This window comes from Dermacentor silvarum, chromosome 9 (genome assembly GCF_013339745.2).
Source record: "Dermacentor silvarum isolate Dsil-2018 chromosome 9, BIME_Dsil_1.4, whole genome shotgun sequence".
Classification (NCBI taxonomy): Eukaryota; Metazoa; Arthropoda; class Arachnida; order Ixodida; family Ixodidae; genus Dermacentor; species Dermacentor silvarum.
Window position 1 is genome coordinate 143,476,354 of NC_051162.1, and position 22,038 is coordinate 143,498,391.

Below are 22,038 nucleotides of genomic sequence, written 5' to 3' on the forward strand. Positions count from 1 at the left end.
GTTTGGGATTCAACAACACAAGAGTAATTACCAGCCTTCCGTAGGGGCGCAATCGCAAACAAGAGACGTTTCTCGCGCAGACTAAGCCTACGTTCACACTTGGGAAGCGGCAAGCGGGCGGAAAGGCCTAAGCGGCCGGAAAGGCCAAAGCGGCCGGGAAATTTTTTCCGCGCCTGTCCAAATTGTTCACATTTGTTTTGCTACCGCCGCGGCCGCCGCTGCCGTTTTCGTCCAGATCCATCTAGTCTGCGTACGTTTATCGGCGTGGTGGCGCTCATTATCGCATTATTTCGAGCGGTATGTTCATTCTTTCACCCACGTACCGTCATCAAAAGTGATCATGCTACGCAACTTCGCGTGTCATCTGCGACCTTCGGTTCGTAATTCTCCGCATGCGTTCCGTAATTCTCCGCACACGGGCGCGGTAGCGCTGAGTCACAGGTCGGTGCCTAGGCGTGATAATATTTCTTTAATAGCTTTTGTTTACAAGTTGTAATAACATTTCATCATTTCGTAATTGTCGGCGCCTCCAGGACACCAAAGGGGCAACGGGAACACCACAGCTAAAACCCGGGCTGGCCCTTATGTTGGGGCTCGCCAAAGCCTGCGCGTCCTACGTGATACCTACGCTCCCAATCTATCGTCGCGACGAGAAAAGCACCCCGCGACTTCTGCAACATACCCTACACGTGCGAGGAGAATAATGGAGCGCCAACGAGGAATCTGCCTAACTACTGTCTGCCATGGAAGTGGAAGAAGAAATGGCTTTTATACTTCTACCTACTTGTTTTCTAGAAATGGACAATGAATAAACGGAAGACGCGGACACCTCGGAAACGGCGCTGGTGGGTTCGCCTGGCTTTGCAAAAGCGCGAGAAGTTAGGTCACGCCAAGGCTTCGTTGCCGCACCTCCGGTCGCACGACGTTGAATACTATCGCGAGTATTGCTGACAGTACGTTTTTGTGCCACTCTTGTCGTAGAGCAAGGGCTGGTTCTTGATCGCGTCGATCAGCATTACAGCCTACACTTTTGGTGCCATGTTCAATTTTACGACCAGTTGTTTACATGCTAGCTAGTGTAGCTTCCAGTGAAGCAGAACAACTTTCCGCCGCGTGGCCCGAGACCGATTTGGCTCGCAGCCTGTTTTTCTGCCTGTTTTGCCGCCTAGGCGGGCGGATTTTTGCAAGATTTTGCCTCTTCCTACAGCTTCGAGACCAAGTGTGAACGTAGCCTAAGATCCTGCGCGAGCGCGGCCTAATCGGCACCTGAAGGGAAGCGGTGGAAATGTATACCGGAGATTTCGACCACTTGGGGTCTAACTAAATCTAAGTAAACGGGCCTCGAGCGTTTTCGCCATCATCTAAAATGTGGCTGCCGCATTTGTTGCTTCATTTGTTGCGCATTTGTTGCTTCAGAATGCGGCCGCCACATTCTCGCCCAAAACTTCACAGAGTGTCAAAGCCTTGACAAACACCGTGACAGTTTTTTCCATATGCAGACATGATTCGCTGTAAATTACCAACTTAAACGGAAGCGCCCAGGAATGAAATTGTGATAGTAGCACCGGTTTCATGAATTATGTCAGCGCGAAGCGACGAAAACAAAGGGCGGGTAAGTGGGGTTGGGGGGGGGGGGGGGGTTGCGGAAAAAATTTCGGGGGGGTTTAAACCCCCCCAACCCCCCCCCCCCCCTGGCTACGCCCCTGGTTCATTTGGTGTTTCTTTATTTGATTACGTGTTATTGTTGGCTGTAAAAGTATCTGATTGTGATCCGATAGCATATTTCACTAATGTAAGCGCAAAAGCAGTTGCACGCAGTACTACGGCAAGATGGCTACCTCGATTGCCCCCGTGTCACTAGCAAGATGGCTACCTCAATTGCCCCCGTGTGACTAACGTTTCTGTGGCCACGTCGGGCGTGGTGCGCCTGCATAATCGCCGCTTTGTTTCTGAGCGCTTGAACTTTCGGAAATGTGGTGTTCTTGCGAGTTCAGCGCGGCTTATAACATGGTCGTTCGTTTTGTGTCGAGTAGAAAAAGAAGTGACGACTGGCTTCGCCTTTCGAAAGTACCGGCGCAATATTGGCTCTCCCTCGCGCGCCCGCGTACTGCTGCTGCTGCTGCTTGCCGGACGCCTTCTTCAGCGTGTTTTGGGCTATCTTTCTCTCTCCGTTTGTGTGTGTGTGTGGTGTGTGTTCGCGCGCGCGTACGTGTTTTGTAAGCGCTTTACGTGTGCGTGCGTGCGTCCGTGCGTTTTTTCTGAGCGCTGTGTACGTGCGTTCGTGCATGTTTTTTGAGTGTTTTGTATGTGTGCGTACGCGCGCGCGCGTGCTTGTATGCGGGTCTCTATGTGCTTGCGCGTGCGTGCGTTCGTGCGTGTTTTGTGAGTGCTTTGTATGGGCGCGCGTGCCTGTTGTGTGAGTGCTTTGCATGTGTGCGTGCGCGCGTGCGCGTTGCTGCTTTGCGAGCGTTTTGCTTGTGCGCGCGTGCTTGTATGTGGGTGTCTGTGTGCTTGCGCGTGCGTGCGTTCGTGCGTGTTTTGTGAGTACTTAGCGTGTGTGCGGGCGCGCGCGCGCACGTGTTTTGTGAGCGCTTTACGAGTGCGCGTGCTTGTATGCGGGTCTCTATGCGCTTGCGCGTGCATGCGTGTTTTGTGAGTGCTATGTATGTGCGTGCGCGCGCGCGCGTACGTGTTTTGTGAGTTTTCTGCGGGGGCGCGCGTGCTTGTGTGTGTGTGTGTGTGTGTGTGTATTGAATAAAGTCGGTAGTTTTACACGCAATAAACCTCTTCAAAATTGGTGCAGCGGCGGTCCCCGCCCTGAAAACCGAGTTTGGTGTCGAGCCACTCTAGAATATATGGATGCGCCGGAGGACCAGTGGAAGGTGTAAGTTTCCTCCTTTTTCCCCCCTCTAGCCTGATGAATCCACTTCCTTGATTGTTATTGTGAAATAAACGTTTCATCAACAGCATAAATACATAAATCAGAAATCCGGAAAGTGTGTTTCACGATTACACTAATTTCGATCGTGAAACGTGTACCTTGGGTTAGCCCACATTTCCTTGAAGTAGGCAACTGCTTATGAGGCAGCGGCAGGCGAAATGCTGCCACCCTTTTCGCCCGCACAAAAAATGTTTTGCCTACAAATGCAAAAACGCCCGTGTCTCGTGCATTGGGGGCACGTTGAAAAACACCTAGGGGTCAGGATCAATCCAGAGTCACCCGCTATCCCGTGCCCCTTAATCAAATTGTCGTTTTGACACGTAACACTCCCGAATTCAAGGAGACAACTGCTTAAATTGTGAATAGCTGGTTATTTGCGATATTCCGCATATAGCAATTGGTTTAAGCAGCTTTTACTGAAGATATGAACTGCTAAGATTTAGGTCTCTCTGGGGTGGTTCTCATGCCTTTCGAAAATTGTCCTCTATAGCCCAATTATAATTCGTAAAAATAGAATTTATAAGGCATGCCCTCCGACTCGAGAATGTGTTTGATTGAGCTATAGGTTTAATTGAGAAGGTTGCAGTGAGTCCAATATTTTTTTTAATGCTTTCTCAGTAGGAGTGTCAAAGTGTAAAAAAAAGCGTATGTGTGTGTGTAAATTGTTGAAAGCGAGTCATGTGGTGCAGGTGTGCGTGTGTGTGTGTAAGACTTCGCTCCTCGAAAGGGCAGGACTTGTGTAAAGTGACTTGTTGAACAACACTTTGCAAATGTGGTGAACATGGTTTAAATAATGGATTTGAGACCTGCAAGAAGTTGCGACATTCTAACACATTGCTCTTGCATTTACCACGGATTTGCCACTGAATTTTACAACTCTCTGGTGCTGTTTGGCCAGAAAAGGCAAGGAAACAATAATTAATCAAATTTGCTTCATTCACACTATTTATAGCCAACATAGTAGCCCAAGTCACTAGTGTGATGGAGTATATATTTGCAATGTGGCACTAAGATTACTCATTACATTCAACTTAGCCGCTTTCATAGCTGGTAATAAACTTAGTGAGCACTAAAAGAAATATTAAACAATAGAAATACCGCTGGCACAGCACTGGCAACAGTGTATGAGCAGGCAAACGTATATGTGTGTGGAAATTTCAATGCAATGAACTTTCACTACAACATCTGTGGTATGAGGCTTTTTTTTTTCTCAGTAAGCTGTACCGAGTCCGTACTTTGATTTTTCTCTTGCCAACCAAAATCACCTTTATTGCCAGTGATCTTGTCTCTCGTTCTGGTAGCATTTTTTTATGTGGAACTAAAAATGTCATTTCTTGCAGGTCATCCAGATGACAGCCTCACAATTCGCAGCCTTTGTGCTCTCCATCAGAAACCCATCAGGGGCAAGCCACTTATGTTTGCCTTCAGACAAGACAACATTGTAAGTAGATATAGGCGTGTAGTCGAATATTCTGAAACAAGTTTCCATTTAATACTGTGAGGCTCCTTTGATAGCCTTAGGTTCATATTTTGTGCAGTTGTGTGTATGCTGTTTTTAGATATTGTCGATGGCACAATGCACATTGCAGATATGACGACTATGAAGTATATACTTGCAATTTCATCATTGCCTTTCATAATGTTTTTCTTTTGTGCAAGGATATTCAGAGATTGGGGCATTTCAGCATCATATTCTGTATTGTGCATTCAGTGCTCATTTCAAGTTACCCTCCTCCTGCCAATTTATTTGCGAGAAAAGAGTATTTGTTTACCCTCTTCAATGCGATTCTTATTTGCTCATTGCGTCAAACTCCTCTACCTTTAATTATCACATAATTATCACAACCTCAAAATTTCGGCTGTTATTGTTTTGAAAACAGTATCAAAATCAAAATGTGCTAGATTGCTATCAAGACTGCAAGGGAATTGATGAAATTGCAAGAAACCGTGGCTTCTTATGGTAGTTCAAAACCTCTTTTCAGCAAACCATGTGCCTATTTCGTTTACTGAGCTGCTCATGAAATTCGCAAGCATGTTTGATTTAACACAGTCGTTACAGGGGAAGAGAAAAAAAAAAGATTAACAGGAGCACTTTTCATGAGGATGCAATGCTTTTGGATATTCTCCAGGTGGCAAAATCTACATTTCGGAGAGAGAGTGACCTGGAATCGGAGAGGGTGGGGCAGGGAGCCAATTTGCAGCCATTGTGACTCATGCATGTAGTGGCAACACAGGATGAGAAATAGTTGTGGCACTGCGGTCTAGTAAATAGGTCAGCACTTACATAAACTCCCCCACAGTGAGGGGGAAACGTAGGATATGTTGTCCAATAAAGATGGTGCTTTTAGGAGACAGCAGGAAATTTTAGGCTCTAGTTGAGCAGCTACAATATGAAGGACCACGTAAATTGTAGGAAGCCAACATAAACTGAGTAGAAGGACGTACGTCACTGTTCAGAGCACGAAGTAGAAATTCGGAGCATCAGGAAGGATTGTAAGTATAAATAAGGAAATAGTACTTGTCAGCGTATTGCCTAGCTAACAAGGGCAAAAAATAGTTGGCAGGACGTTCTATATTTTCCAGGGAAATGTGCTGAAACACTTATTCTTACTCAGTCAGTAAAGAAATATACAATAAATAAAAAATAACTACGTATACAGAAAAGGCCTTATAGACTGCAGTGGAGAGTTGGACATTGTTGAGCTAGATGCAAGTACTGCTTTGCTACTGTAATGCAGGGCAGGTGAGAATGCAGTTGGGGGTTTCGTCATTTTCGTCTGTTGTGCACTCTCTCTGTACAATAGTGCTCTTCGTCTCGGAGTGTATAAATGTTGCATTCAAAACAATTCTCATGCCTTGAGCACAGCAGTCTTATTGTGTCTTCTCCCATGAAGTCTTCTGCTGCAGTGCTTCTGAAGTGTAATGCACAACTACATTGCAGATTTTATATTGTGAGTTTTATATTGCGGTCACATCCATGCTCCTGGAGAAATGCCCATTGCTAAGAGATGTCGTTAGTAGAGTCTACATTTTATGCTCTTATTTTCCATAGTGAAAAGGCTACTGTATATTCATTTTTGCTTCTATGCCATTTTGTATTTACGATGACTTAGTGATCGCGGTTTCTAAATTTGAAAACTGGAACTTTTGCCCAATTGAGCTGTGCCTTGTGTTCGGTCACAATAATTAGGGGTGTTGTTTTCAGAAGCTTGTTGCCTTATCAAATTCCCCGCAGTGTATAGGATCGTAATGAAATGTAGAGTCAACTCTCATGATTCTGTTATTTTGCTAATGCAGGAAGCAGGATTCCAGCACAGCCATCTCCTGCACTTATGGTCAAGATGCTCAGACAATGGAGTCCCTGTTCCTTGTGGATAACCGTGAACAGTATTCTCGCTTTTATGAAAGCTAAAGGTGATTTCCTGCATAAATTAGGATTTTGCAGCTCAATTGTATACACTTTATTCTAATTTGAAGCAACTAATATATGCTGTTTAATACTTTTATACTGTTTGATACAATCATTTCTTGTTGGAAAATATTAAGCATGATGTTTAACATTTATTTATGCATTACTGGCTGATGCATGATGGCCTGTGTTTGAAAAATGTGAACTCACACATTTGAAGCTTCATTCAGTAACCAGAGTATGGCTGATTTAAGAAACATTATTTGCTCATTTATGTACAAGCCCTAATCTTCCATTATCGCACCAAGTACAAATAATTTAGAAATTGGCAATGTATCATCCGCATGTGGCCAGTAGAGTACCTTAATGAACAGTGGTTTGTTTTTATAAGGCCGCCATTGATACGGCACTTCGCACCTAAACAGTAATAAATCTGGCATATTTAGGCTGTCTTGCAGTAGAAAAAAAACATTTTCAAGCAACATATTTTATAACAGACCATGCATTGCCTTCGCATTACAAAATTTAAGGAAACCAGAATTGTAATCGGAAAATCTGCTACACAGCATTTTTAGCTTAGAGAACTCTATTTACATTTGAAAAAAAATGACTTAGGTGGGAAAAAAAATTTTCTTGCTCAAGGAATCTTGTTGAGGAGCGAAAATTCATCTTGATGCTCCTGGATCAAACCTTATTTAAAGCAAGTTCATGTGTGAAACATACGGCGTTTCAGTATATCAAAAATGTATGCCAGTCAAGCTTTATATCGACTTTCCAAATCAGCTTTTCACAATGATTTGCCATGACATTGGTGTACAAAATAACAGGGTGTGTTTCTTCTGTGCGTGCTCTACTTCCCTAATTGACCTTTGCAATATATATATTTTTTTCAAGGCCACCAAAACTAGAATTTTTGTACCTGAAATTTAATATTGAAAATTTATTCCTTTAAGTGGCACCAAACAGGCTGTGTTAGGGTTACCATATATACAGGTTGTTTCAGTTAACTTAAGCTAAACATTAAATAAATGCAAATGCTACATAGCTGGACAGAACCAAGGTAATGTTGTTCGCCGTCGCTTGGAGATACTCAGACTATTTTTTGTACTCGGCCTAATTTGATAATTAGACCTAATTATTTATTCAACTTCTCAATTATAATTAGATGAAAAGTGTCAATGAGTAAATTGTAGAGCAACATGAGAAACTCCCAATACAGCTTTCTGTTGCTCAATACGTGCAACATAAAATGCTTTTTCCGAGCGTGAAAGAAGGCCGTGAATATACGCAAAATTTTCGTCCGGCTGGCCGCTCGAGGCACTTTATGTGTACTCGCGGGGCATCTTTCACGCTCGGAAAAACACTTTTGTGTTGCACGTATTGAGCAACAGAAAGCTGTATCGGGAGTTTCTCATGTTGCTCTATACAATCTTCTAATTGACACTTGTCGTCTAATTATAATAGTCGAGAAGTTGAATAAATAATTAAGTCCAATTAGGCGGAGTACAAATTATAGTCTGAGTATCCCCAAGCGACGGCAAACAATATTACTTTAGTTCTGTCCACCTATGGAGCATTTGCATATTTTTAAAGTTTGTCCCAAGTTAACTGAAACACCCTGTACATAGGACAGATTTGATCAGTTATACTTAAAAAAAAACATTTTTGTAGGAAATGTAAATTTTCATGTACTTACAAATGTATTTGGTGATTGCACATTTTAGGTTGTTATGTATGTATTATGTAGTTATGTATTCTAGCATGGAATAAATATATTTACTTTCCTTGAAAATGCAGTATCATATATGTCTTGCTGCTTCGTATTACATTTTATATGGATATGTAAAGCGTAATAACCATTGATGTACATATACACGCTCAGACGTTATAGTTTGCTAGGTTGAATTTGTGCAGTGAAGACAGGTTTGGCCCTGAATTACTAATATTTATTGTCATCCACACGTATAAATGTTGTGTACACCTATCGAAACTTCAAGCTTGGCTATTGGACGCCGTGCTTGGCAGCTGAACTTGAACCTTCTGGCACACACGAGTTATGCCTGGATCGCTCTATATAGTCATAATTCAAGGTATGTACAGCTGAGCCTGCCTTCCATATACTGTAGAAATAAAGGGTGTACACCCTTTCAACACCTATGAAAATGGGTGTTAATGAGGACTAACACCCTAACACCCTTCATAATTTTTGCTGGACACCCTTCCTCTAGGGTGCTATATAGCACCCCAACTGTAGGGTGTAGGAAACAGCACCCTTAGGGTGTCCGTCTGGCGACAAACTGATTTACACCCTTAAGGGTGTTAAAGTGTTTAGTGTGTGGGTCCCCTAGAGAAGATCCAATTCGTCAAAACACTTAACTGCTTAATGCTATCGCAGCCATACCCTCCAAGTTCGATACAAGGCACGCAGAGGTTATGCATGCGCGTAGCCGGCTAAAAAGAAAAAAAAGAAGAAAAAAAAGCGAGAAAACTTAATGAGCCATTCCACTCTGTCAAGCTGGATGACAAGCGAAGCTGTTTATCACACGACAATGAGGTGACACCGACTCTTGAATAAATGTACGAACATATTTATTGTACTGATCGGTGGTCATCGTGGTGATACGTATACGCACACACATTCGCATATCACCTCTGTTGTTAAATGCGTCCGTCGCGTAAGACAATGAATGGCTCATACACCCTTAAGCAATGACTTATACCTAGAGCACTGCACGGGCTCGGGCTTACCCAAAAGCCCGGGCCCGGCCCGACCCGGGCTTCTGGGTAAGGCCAATTTCTGATTACGGGGGTTCAACAGACCAGTAAAAAATATATATAACTAGGACAGCAGACGTGTGCCACTTAGGAAGCCTACATGCAAGTACAGTGCGACTTTGTGCCACGCGTATTTCACCAAGGAGACGGTGAAACAGACACTGCGTGCCATGTGTAACGTATACAAATTTGAAATAGACGACACTTAAGTAATTATTTCAAGGCACATATTCGTAAGAGGCTAGATACTTCAAGATTTCGGTACATCCATGTCTCACATATAGTGTGCTCCATTTCCTTTAAATATTAACTCTCTGCTGTTTATTTTCCTTTAAGAGAATGGGGCAGGCTTTCTAAGCGTTTCATATAAAGCCTCCAAAGGCGCTCGAAACGAAAGTTTAGCAATTCGCATTTAACCTCTAATTGACACTAAGCTATAAATATGTCACAGTTTCGCCCTAAGGGCGAAGCAATGAATGCGATAGCAGCACAGCAATGTCATACGAAGTAAGGTGAGCGGCTTTGTTAGCAATATGAATTGTAGTAAACATGAGCTGATTAAGTAAGCAGGTGTGCTGCGGCGCAAGTAGACCGACATGAAGAGAGACTCGATGACCACGAGAAGGCGCGTGTGAAACGGTGGTGTTGATGAGAAGCGCTTTCCGTGGGCAGCGCGTGCGAAGGGACACACCTGTAGCGCTGCACTGCCGACCCGGGCAGCATTGCATGTGTAGCGTGCGTTGGAAAATGTGGCCCGACTATTACTAACTGAATGAACAAGCGTGGTGTGAGCGCGCACAAACAAACATGAATAGATCACACTGAATGACTGCAGACAACGACCTCCAAAACGCTGCCAGCAAGCGCATACGCCGCAGCGGGCGAAGGTACGTGCGTTCTATCGCTTCAACGGAAACTGCGCGGCGAATGCACAGCCCATACAAAGGTCAGAGCCGTGTTGAAATAAGAGACCGTGCGGGCGAGCGACGAGCGTGGTTGTTGGCAGAGTAGAAGTGCGCCCCCCCCCCCCCCCTGCTCCCTCCGGCGCTCGCTTCCCGCTTCCTTGCTTGCGCGTGGGAGATTGAGTGCGTTCGCTCTTCGTGATAGCGTGCGTCCCCGCACGCTTCCGCTCGGGCATACGGCGCGCGGCGAAGATTTTATCTATACGGAACCTCACGGCGACGGCGACGGCAGAAATCCGGTTGAAGTGTCCATATAATGGCTATCGCAATAAAATTTTTCAGCATATTGTCTCTGATGTTTTCCAGATTTGCTCAAAAGATAAACTTCGTCAGAAAACCGTTAGAACCGTTTCTGGGGGCTTCTATCCGCATTAACAGCTTCTCTGTAAAAACGCGAGAGGGCATCTAGTCCTCAGTCTTGCATCGTGTGTTGATAATTTAATGTTACTCCATGTGAGTGCTATGGTAAAAAAGGACGCACAAGACATTTTCGCGCTAAATAATACACAGTAAATCGCGCATGTGATAACAGGATTGCTTTCACGAACTTGGTCCCAATACATATTATTCCGAGTCCTTACCGACGGCATCGCGTTCGAAAATACTTCGACATGGAAGCACCCATGCATCGCCCATGTACGAGTCACGCAATATTGAAGAGAAAATCGAACACGTATGCGTTCTGTCACCGCTATAACAACGAACGCGACCTTCTTCCGACTTCGTTCAACCGGCTAGATCGCCGAGCGTTTTCCAAGACATATTTTTGAACCTAACGCAGCGCGGGCATTACTACTGCTTCCAAAATTCACTGGCCCCAGCGGACTACTGCAGGCGTGAAGGGCGGACCCATTTTGTTGTTTTTGTTGCTGCCTCCACACATGGCTCGTACCCACAGGGGGGTTTGGCCACATTTGTAAATCTATGTGTTCGTGCATCAGGCATTGCTTTCTTCTTTTATTGCGATATATGGACACTTCAGCCGGATTTATGCCGTCGGCGTCGCCGTCGCCGTGAGGTTCCGTATACATAAAATCTTCACCGCGCGCCGTATGCCTGAGCGGAAGCGTGCGGAGACGCGCGCTATCACGGAGAGCGAACGCACTCAATCTCCCACGCGCAAGCAACGAAGCGGGAAGCCAGCGCCGGAGGCAGCGGGGGGGGGGGGGGGGGGGGGGGGGGGGGGCGCACTTCTCCTCTGCCAGCAACCGCGCTCGTCGTTCGCCGCACCGTCTCTTATCTCCACACGGCTCTGGCCTTTATGCACTGTGCATTCGCCGCTCAGTTTCTGTTGAAGCGATAGACCGCACGTACCTTCGCCCGCTGCAGCGTATGGGCTTGCTGCAAGCGTTTTGCCAGTCGTTGTCTGCATTCATTCAGTGTGATCTATTCTTGTTTGTTTGTGCGCGCTCACACCACGCTTGTTCATTCAGTTAGTAATAGTCGGGCCACATTTTCCAACGCACGCTACACATGTAATGCTGCCCGGATCGGCAGTGCAGCGCTACAGGTGTGTCCCTTCGCACGCGCGCTGCCCACGGGAAGCGCTTCTCATCAACACCACCGTTTCACACGCGCCTTCTCGTGGTCATCGAGTCTCTCTTCATGTCGGTCTACTTACGCCGCAGCACACCTGCTTACTTATTCAGCTCATGTTTACTACAATTAATACTGCTACCAAAGCCGCTCACCTTACTTCGTATGACATTGCTGTGTTGCTATCGCATTCATTGCTTCGCCCTTAGGGCGAAACTGTGACATTTTTTGTATAATTAATATTTTTACAGTGAAGCTGTATATGGCTAGGTTCCTGCGGATCGCGTCCGCGGACAAAACGACGCGTAGCACAATTTTGGCTCCATGTGGGTGGTGGTTTGGCTCCACGTGGGTGGCGTTTTTCCGCCAGTTGTGCCTTAGCACAGGTGTCAAAACGGATGATGGATGGCCCGTTGTTATACCCGTCGCCGCTGATGATGCCACTTTTACAAGTGTCGCGATACTCGGCGGCGGCTCCTCCCACCAATCGCTGTGCCTCTTTGTCTCGTGACGTAGAGATCGCGCTAGCGCTGTTATTAGCAGCGCTGCTCTGGGACAGACGCGCCTTTAACCACATCTTCCAGGATCGCGCTAGCGCTGGGACAGACGCTCGTTTAACCACATCTTCCAGGATCCTGACGATGGGACGGAGTTATACGCTAGTCTATGACGATGGGGCGGACTAGGCGCAGCAAACCGACTACTTGGCCATCGCGCCGGGCGAAAACAAGACGCCGGTGTCCTTGCTGTTTGATGAACATGCCGAAGACGCTCAATATAATCAGTAATAATAATATGTAAACTCACTATAGCAATATTCACTATAGCAGACACACCATAGTCATAACTTCGTTAGCTTCCATCTTAGCAGTAGCCAATGAGCTCTGAATTTTCTCTTAAGCAAATCTTTCGTAATTCCCTACGGCATGCGCCACAGATAGCACAGGAGTATCTCGCTTCACTCTGGTTCGGTCGACCAAAGCACCACGTGGTTCGTAAGTAAGGCACTAGCGCTCGGGGACCATGCTGTTCGCGACCTCGTTCCGTCGTGACCATGAACCGTTCTTTGTCTCCCAATCCATAATTTCTCTCTTGCCTATACACAGTACTGACAGGTTTCTTTTTCTTTTTTTCTTCTTAATCCTTAGTTTGCACAAAGAAAGCAAAAAGGCTGTTGCCCACCTGTTTACTCGGCCTCATTCGCGCTTTGTCTTTCTTCGCAGTTCTTTCAAGGCTCGCCTTTTTTTCTCGTGGTTCCGAGTAAGGAGGTTTCTAAGTAAGAAAATAAGAGCGTTATCACGGATTGCTCACCAAATCTCTCTCTCCCTGTGTTCGTACTCCCCTGTCGATGAGTTACTGGGTCACAACGGCCGTGCTGTTTTCCTTGCAATACAACGCAGCGTTTGCCACCGCTGTTTGCCGATCTCGTTAGCCGAGTCCATGTCCCACATGGAAAGTGAAAGGGTGGAGAATGCGTAAGACGGGGAGTGGTGGGACGAAAAGATAAAAAAAGGGAAGCGTGCGTGCATTTTTTATTGCCTCCTCCTCTCTCGCCTCCTCCCCAATGCTGCCACGCTTATTTTCTTTCGTTTTTTCTTTCTTCCAAACTCTTCTTTTACTTTTAGTTCATTTCTTCGCGTCATTGACTTCCTCTCCCATATATGCGGCTGACACACAAGCATGCAGAGATAATATAAGAAAACACAATGAAGAGCAAAACGAGGTGGTTTGTGTGTTTTTTGTTTATGTAATATACGTATACAGCCCGGTCATAAACGCAGCAAACATTGCGTGGCGTGGATGCGACGTGCAGCAGCATAGTTTAGAATTTCACGTTTAGCGGTTCCCCCACCTCTCTCTCCCTTTGTTTGTTTGTTTCTGCCTCTAAGTCTCTATCTCGTTATTTTCTTCTCTCTCACTGGAACTAACTACCGTCCTCTTTCCTGTCAAGCTCCTTCCTTCTCTCCCCCATATCTTTGTCCATCTTTCTCTGTTTTTATTTACGTCTATCATCCTATATCTCTCCTCTCTTGTTCTTTATCCGCACTTCTACGTCTCTTTCCTCTATCACAATATCTCTCTTTGAGCTTCGTCCATTTATATTCCAACACCGATGCGCGTTCAGAATATTCAATTTTTGTGTCATCTGGTCTTTATAGCCCCACACGCTGTTAAGGAGCAAGAAGTAAGCAGTGTACCAGGACCGAGTTGGGCTCTCCCATGCGTGGTCGCTCAGAAGGTCACGGGCGGAACTCGAAGGACGGGCAGCTGGCGAAGTAACGAGAGTTGCGATACGAGCTTGCTGGGAGTTCAACGCGTGAAGAGCGAAGTACATCGCTAAAAATGACATGGCGTTTTATTGCGATAGCAATTATGTGGACACTCCAAAGCAGATTTCTGCCGTCGGCGTCGCCGTCGCCGTTGCCGTCGCCGTCGCCGTCGCCGTGAGGTTCCGTATGACGTCAATGGAGATGAAATCGCCGCCGCGCGCCGCCGAACGCTGTATGTGCGAGTGAAAGGGAGCGAGGGGCGCGTCTTTCACGGGGAGTGAACGCACGGCGGAGAACAAACGCGCGTTCTGCGCCGTGCTCGCTTAAGGGCTGCAGAAGTAGGCGTCTCTTGTTCTCCTTCATAATCACCATGTATGTAGAGCAAACGCGCCTTCTTCCGAGGAGCGAGAGGCCGTGGGGGAGGGGGAGGGAAGGGAGGCGACGTTTAGCTGCGGCACCAAGTGCCTATTTATATCAGAGGCTCCGGCAACAGTCACCAACGCCGCACGCATTTTGTGCGAACGCGGGCAAAACGCCGACGGCGTCGACAACAGTGCTGTGTGTTGCCGGTGCTGCTGCATGTCCAAGTTTGTACAGCGGATAAAACTACTATCCTTACTTCGTATAGCTCTCTACTAAGTTGCTATCGCAATTGATGCTTCGCCTTTCGGGTGAAACTGCGACAATTTTTGATGCGGTGCACTTCTGGCTGTTCTGCGACTGGGAGGCGGTTCCCTAATCTTATCCGTTTTCTCTCCTTTTCGCTTAGCCTGTTTTATTGCGATACCAATTATATGGACACTCAAAGCGGATTTCTGCCGTCGGCGTCGCCGTCGCCGTCACCGTGAGGTTCCGTATGAACACCAATGGCGATGAAATCGTGGCCACGCGCCGTATGCTGTACGTGCGAGTGAAAGCGCGCGAGGGACGCGCGTTTTCACGAGAAGCGAGTGCACGGCGGAGAACAAACTCGACTTCTTCCGTCGCGCGAAAGGCCGTGGCGAGGAGGGAGGGGGAGGGAAGAGAGGCGACGTTTAGCTGCGGCACCAATTGCGTATATATATAAAAAATGTCACAGTTTCGCCCTAAGGGCGAAGCAATGAATGCGATAGCAACACAGCAATGTCATACGAAGTAAGGTGAGCGGCTTTGGTAGCAACAACACGCAGAACTGTTGTCGACGCCATCGGCGTTTTGCCCGCGTTAGCTCAAAATGCGTGCGGCGTTGGTGACTGTTGCTGGAGCCTCTCATATAAATAGGCACTTGGTGCCGCAGCTAAACGTCGCGTCCCTTCCTTCCCCCTCCCCCACGGCCTCTCGCGCATCGGAAGAAGGCGCGTTTGCTCTACATATATGGTGATTGTAAAGGAGGAAAGAGACGCATACTTCTGCAGCCCTTAAGGAAGCACGGCGCAGAACGCGCGTTTGTTCTCCGCCGTGCGTTCACTCCCCGTGAAAGAGCGCGTCCCTCGCGCCCTTTCACTCGCACATACAGCGTTCGGCGGCGCGCGGCCACGATTTCATCTCCATTGACGTCATACGGAACCTCACGGCGACGGCGACGGCGACGCCGACGGCAGAAATCTGCTTTTGAGTGTCCATATAATTGCTATCGCAATAAAACGTTGCGAGGTGAGGAGGTGGTAAAGACTTCCGACGCTGCTCGACGAGTGTCCCGTTCTGATCTCGTTGAAAACCTCCGAGCCGCCAGAGGCACCGGCAACAGCCACCAACGCGAAGCGCGTTCGGTGCGAACGCGGGCAAAACGCCGACGACGTCGACAACAGTTTTGCGCGTTGCTGGTGCTGCTAGATATCCACAAGTTTATACAGCTGATAAAACTACTATCCTTACTCCGTATAGCTATCTATACTGATTTGTTTTATTGCGATAGCAATTATATGGACACCCAAAAGCAGATTTCTGCCGTCGGCGTCGCCGTCGCCGTCGCCGTGAGGTTCCGTATGACGTCAATGGAGATGAAATCGTCGCCGCGCGCCGAACGCTGTATGTGCGAGTGAAAGGGCGCGAGGGGCGCGCGCTTTCACGGGGAGTGAACGCACGGCGGAGAACAAACGCGCGTTCTGCGCCGTGCTCGCTTAAGGGCTGCAGAAGTAAGCGTCTCTTTCCTCCTTTACAATCACCATATTTGTAGAGCAAACGCGCCTTCTTCCGACGCGCGAGAGGCCGTGGGGGAGGGGGAGGGAAGGGAGGCGACGTTTAGCTGCGGCACCAAGTGCCTATTTATATCAGAGGCTCCGGCAACAGTCACCAACGCCGCACGCATTTTGAGCGAACGCGGGCAAAACGCCGAAGGCGTCGACAATAGTTCTGCGTGTTGCCGGTGCTGCTGCATGTCCAAGTTTATACAGCTGATAAAGCTAATATCATTACTCCGTATAGCTCTCTACAAACTTGCTATCGCAATTGATGCTTCGCCTTTCAGGTGAAACTGCGACAACTTTTTTTGAAATTAATGCTTTGCCTTTCGGGTGAAACTACGATATTTTATTGCGATAGCAATTATATGGACACTCAAAAGCAGATTTCTGCCGTCGCCGTCGCCATGAGGTTCCGTATGACGTCAATGGAGATGAAATCGTCGCCGCGCGCCGAACCAACACCCTCTAGAAAAATATGAAGGCCTTAGTTCTTTTCCCTTTCCACTCGCGCTACGTCAGCAGATGGGGCGGACGCATGAGGCGGCGAGCGCGTTTTGCGGTTTTGCCCGTCGCCGCGACACGACGCATCCGCGCGTCCGGATCGCGCTGGTGCGCGTTGATCGCGCGTCTCCAGAAACTCATTCCCCGGCGCGTATGTACAGTCGTACATCTCTTCGCTGTTCAGTCGGACGTGTTTTCCTCATTTTTCTAGAGGGTGTTGGCCGAACGCTGCATGTGCGAGTGAAAGGGCGCGAGGGGCGCGCGCTTGCACGGGGAGTGAACGCACGGCGGAGAACAAACGCGCGTTCTGCGCCGTGCTCCCTTAAGGGCTGCAGAAGTAGGCGTCTCTTTCCTCCTTTACAATCACCATATATGTAGAGCAAACGCGCCTCTTCCGACGCGCGAGAGGCCGTGGGGGAGGGGGAGGGAAGGGAGGCGACGTTTAGCTGCGGCACCAAGTGCCTATTTATATCAGAGGCTCTGGCAACAGTCACCAACGCCGCACGCATTTTGAGCGAACGCGGGCATAACGCCGACGGCGTCAACAACAGTTATGCGTGTTGCCGGTGCTGCTGCATGTCCAAGTTTATACAGCTGATAAAGCTACTATCATTACTCCGTATAGCTCTCTACAAATTTGCTATCGCAATTAATGCTTCGCCTTTCCGGTGAAACTGCGACAACTTTTTTTTATTGCGATAGCAATTATACGGACACTCCAAGCGGATTTCTTCCGTTGGCGTCGCCGTCACCGTGAGGTTCCGTATAAAGTCCATGGCCGATAAAATCGTCGCCGGGCGCTGTCTGCTGTATGTGAGCGTGAAAGCACGTGAAGGACGCGCGCTTTCACGGGGAACGAACGCACGGCTGAGAGCAAACGCGACATCTTCGGCGGCGGGGGGGGGGGGGGGGGGGGGGTTGGGAGGGAGGGAGGGAGGGAGGGGAGGTGACGTTTAACTGTGGCACCAAATGCCTATTTTGCGACCTGGCGCAAGGGGAACTGGAATCTCAGAGGCGAAAGGACGAAAACGGGAAGTCAGCGCGGGAGGGAGGGCGTGTGGCAGACCTTCTGCTCTGCGAGCAACTTGTACTTTGCGCGGGCGGCGGCGCGCGGCCGCGCGCGTCGTATCTTGAAAGCGATCTGCAGCACGGCTCCTACCTTCGTATGCGCTGCGCTTTGGCGGCTCAGTTTCCGTTGAAGCGATAGACGATAGACGGCGCGAACCTTGGCTCGCTGCTGCTGGCGCGCTCGCTCACGCCAACGTTTTGACAGAGGTTGCGTGCGGTCATCGAGTGTCATCTATTCATTTTTGCTTGTGCGCTCTGACACCATGCTTGGTAATTCAGTTAGTAAGCGAATGCGTCCAATTTTATACCGCTGATAAAACTAATATCTTTACTCCGTATAGCACTGTACTAATTTGCTATCGCAATTGATGCTTCGCCTTTCGGGTGAAACTGCAACATTTTTTTTTACATCGTGATAGCTTGCTCTTTGATACGCTTTGTTAGACTACGAAGTCTTAGGGATCGGCCCCCACTGTATTATGCTGCTCTGCCTACGAAGTTGGTCCACATTTTTCGTGCGATGAATGCCTACCTAGTGGACAAATCAATAAGAGCAACAAAAAAGTGGTCGCAGTTTCACCTGAAAGGCGAAGCACCAATTGCGATAGCAAATTTGTAGAGAGCTATACGGAGTAATGATAGTAGCTTTATCAGCTGTATAAACTTGGACATGCAGCAGCACCGGCAACACGCAGAACTAATGTCGACGCCGTCGGCGTTTTGCCCGCGTTCGCAGAAAATGCGTGCGGCGTTGCTGACTGTTGCCGGAGCCTCTGATATAAATAGGCACTTGGTGCCGCAGCTAAAAGTCACCTCCCTTCCCTCCCCCCCCCCCCTCCGCCTTTCGCGCGTCGGAAGAAGGCGCGTTTGCTCTACATATATGGTGATTGTAAAGGAGGAAAGAGACGCCTACTTCTGCAGCCCTTAAGGAAGCACGGCGCAGAACGCGCGTTTGTTCTCCGCCGTGGGTTCACTCCCCGTGAAAGAGCGCGTCCCTCGCGCCCTTTCACTCGCACATACAGCGTTCGGCGGCGCGCGGGGACGATTTCATCTCCATTGACGTCATACGGAACCTCACGGCAACGGCGACGGCGACGCCGACGGCAGAAATCTGCTTTGGGGTGTCCATATAATTGCTATCGCAATAATAAGCGCTTTATACGACCTAACGCCAAAACGAAGACGTAATGGTTCGACGGCGGCTGCCGATAGCGGCTGGCTGACCTTTATTTTATTTCGTATTAGTGATAGACGGCAGACGTTTTTTTTTTCAAGCGTAATTACGATAAACGGTTTATGCTAGAGGTGCAATTGCATTTCGCCACACAAGCATTTTTGCATAATATTAGATTTAAAGAAAAATATTAGAAAATAATATACGTTGGTAGCCTGAGAAACTATCTAGGTTAAACAAAATAGTATCTCGTGGCCCTGCCGTTACAATTGGCTCCAAACAAGTTATGCACTCGGTGTCCTCTAATAGAATGTTTATTCCTTTTTTTACATAGAAGAGTTCCATGTACAGTCAACCACAAAAGTTTGCGGACCACGTGAGCGCGTGCCAGACTGCCTATCCGCGCCACCTAGCGGTACGCCACCTAGCGGCGACAGGGGCGCTCTCCCGGATATGAGCCCTCTTGGTACTCGCCTGCCTGTTAATTTTTTATTCCCGTGCATGACATTGTTAGTTCGTTGTGTTGACGCAGAGCGCTGTCTGCGATAAGACCGCCACATATCTGGCTTGATAGCAGTATCGGAGCAATCACTGCAACCTTTGTCGACTGGTGTGCCAGTGGGTAGATAAGTTTCACGAAGCGCTGCGACGATTATTTTACGCGACGTTTACTGGCGCACTTTGCTTTGCAGCATCTTGGTCCAATGAGTGTTGCTGCTTCTGCGTCTTGAGAGAAAGGGTAGGGAGGTGTTTCACTGTCATCAAAAATAAAGAAAAAGCGGATGCATAGAAAATTTTCTTTCACACATAGGCGCATCTTCGCATCAGTCGCTGAAAACGTAGTAGACTTGCTTCAGGCCACGTGGTGATTGCCTATTTGGAAAGATGCCGCTGCGTGTTCCACTTGACGAAAGAAGGCACATTGTGCGTTTATTTATAGAGGGAATACCTCAGCGCGAAATCTGCCGCCGAACCAACAGGAGCCGGACTGCCGTGAATAGGATTATTCAAGCTTTCCGCGACGATGACAGATTCACAGATATGGAGCGCAGTGGGCGTCCAAGGGCCACGACTGAGGAAGAGGACCGCCTGATTACGGCCGCCATCGTGGCTGATCCTTTTCAAAGTGCAGAGGTTATCCGAGAAGCGCTCTCGCTCACGGTATCGTCTGAGACTGTAAGAAGAAGGCTGAGTGAGCTTGGCCTGCAGTCTTTCGTAGCAGCACAGAAGCCCTGCCTCTCAGACAGCCAGCTACAAGAACGACTCATGTTCGCTACAGCAATGAAAGATTGGACAACAGAGAAATGGGGCGATGTCATCTTTAGCGACGAGTCAACTTTTTCCACGCGCTGGGACCAACGGAAGCGGGTTTGGCGTCCACTAAACTGCAGGTGTGTTTACAGTGTATTGGCAGTTAATTCACGAAGCTAATTCTGCATCACAACATGTTTCACGTAAAATGAGCTTTTGGACATTACGAGATTTTTCTGTAGTGGTATTATGTTGAAAACATTAACGATTGTTTCATAGTACTACTTACTCTGAAGCTAATTAAAAGCTGGCAGTGGGTCTTTCAGTACTATCTAATGATGTTTGCACGTTTTCTATTGCAACTCTATAACAGCATTATAAAGTTCATACGCAAGAGGAATCACAACATTTTTAGACGCGCCGCTGGAACCCAATTGTATGCTATTTCTTGCAGATATCTGCCTAATTACACACAGAGTGTTCTATCCAATGGACGGTGTTCCGTGAGCGTGTGGGGAGCAATCAGCAAAGATGGCCTTGGTCCCCTTGTGCGTCTGGAAGGGCCCTTCACTGCGTCACGGTACTGCGACGTCATCACTAGACACCTCGTTCCGTATGCGCTGGACGGTCCCTTCAGCGACGGCTGCTATTTTTTTCAACACGACCGCAGCCCGATCCATAAAGCACGTATCGTCCAGTCATTGCTAGAAGAACATGCTGTTTGCCAGCTTGAGTGGCCTCCATGTGGCGCCGACTTGAATCCCATAGAAAATGTCTGGGGCATGTTGAAGAAACGGCTGTCCACACGAGCCAACCGCGGCCGCACGGCCGATACGCTGTGGCAAGCGATCGCACAAGAATGGGAAAGCCTGCGCGGTCGACCGGAGATTACTGAATCTTTGTACGAGTCGATGCCCACACGCATCAATAAGGTGCTAGAAAACGGCGGACATTTCACTTCCTACTATATCATTGAGAGACCTATGCTTCATGACACTTCTGTAAATGTCTTGTGAATAAATTCATCCCCTTCAGACACGAATTATGATGCACTGTCTGCAAATGCGTCAAATGCGCATGGCATCATTTCAAGACGCTCACTATTACATTCCAAGAAAGAAGACGAAGCAATGTGCTGTTTTGTGCGAGTTTCAGTAAAAAAAAAATGTGGTTGATCCCTCTTATATAGGAATCGGTATAGAACACGAAAGTGAAACGTGTCTTCACAGAAATAGTGTAATGTTTATTGCACATTGATATATAATGTCTATTGGTGTTTTGTGGCTAAAGCGCCCTTAGGCGTTGATGCACCCACGCTGACGCCTGGTGGCACGTCTCCTCCATCACGACTACCAACGTCGATGACCATGAGCAACCGTCGTGCATGTGGAAGCGGCACTACGCTGCACACGCTAGCACAACGCGAAAGACGAAGCACGTAACTGACACACTAATACAACGCGCAAGACAAAGCACGTAACTGAATCGTCACCGAGTCAAATCAGCGCGTACAGCGCGTCGTAATTGCAGCCTCCGCGATCAACCTCAGAAACATTTTCAGAGCTAATTGCGGAGGCCACGCTCCGCTGTGCTGAGTACGGTGAACGCCACCTAGGTGGCGTTGGTAGTGCTTCTTGATGCCAGCGTCCCTTCGAATGCTGGCATCGAGGCGTCGTAGTGCTGAGACCACCGAAGCGTTCACTGTCGGTGCGCGTTAGTGTCATAATGCAGTACTTCTCTTTTCTGCTCGTAGGCGGCGGCACAGCAAGAGCGCGGGTACACGGAGGAGTGTTAGATATATAAGGCGCGTCTGTGTAGCTCTCTGCAAATGCGTTTGTGGCGCAATGGGTTAAACGCTCGGCGATCTATCGTCGTGGACCGAGAGGTCGTGGGTTCGATTTCCAAATTTTGCATGTTTGTGGAACTTTTTCTTCTGGTTTCTTTCTTTGTATTATGTTCGTGTACATTGTAAGAACGTCATATCCGTGA

At 47.9% G+C, this 22,038-nt stretch overlaps 1 protein-coding gene and 1 long non-coding RNA gene across 2 annotated transcripts in view; one reads left to right on the forward strand and one right to left on the reverse strand.

Annotated features, from left to right (window-relative positions):
* LOC125939915 (brain-specific serine protease 4-like) overlaps positions 1-22,038 on the reverse strand; it is a 114,762-nt gene that overhangs the window by 19,400 nt on the left and 73,324 nt on the right. The window lies entirely within an intron of this gene.
* Positions 2,709-7,050, forward strand: LOC125940176 (uncharacterized). Its single transcript, XR_007463408.1, has 3 exons — positions 2,709-2,884; positions 4,282-4,382; positions 6,239-7,050. It is a non-coding gene; the product is annotated as an uncharacterized LOC125940176 (long non-coding RNA).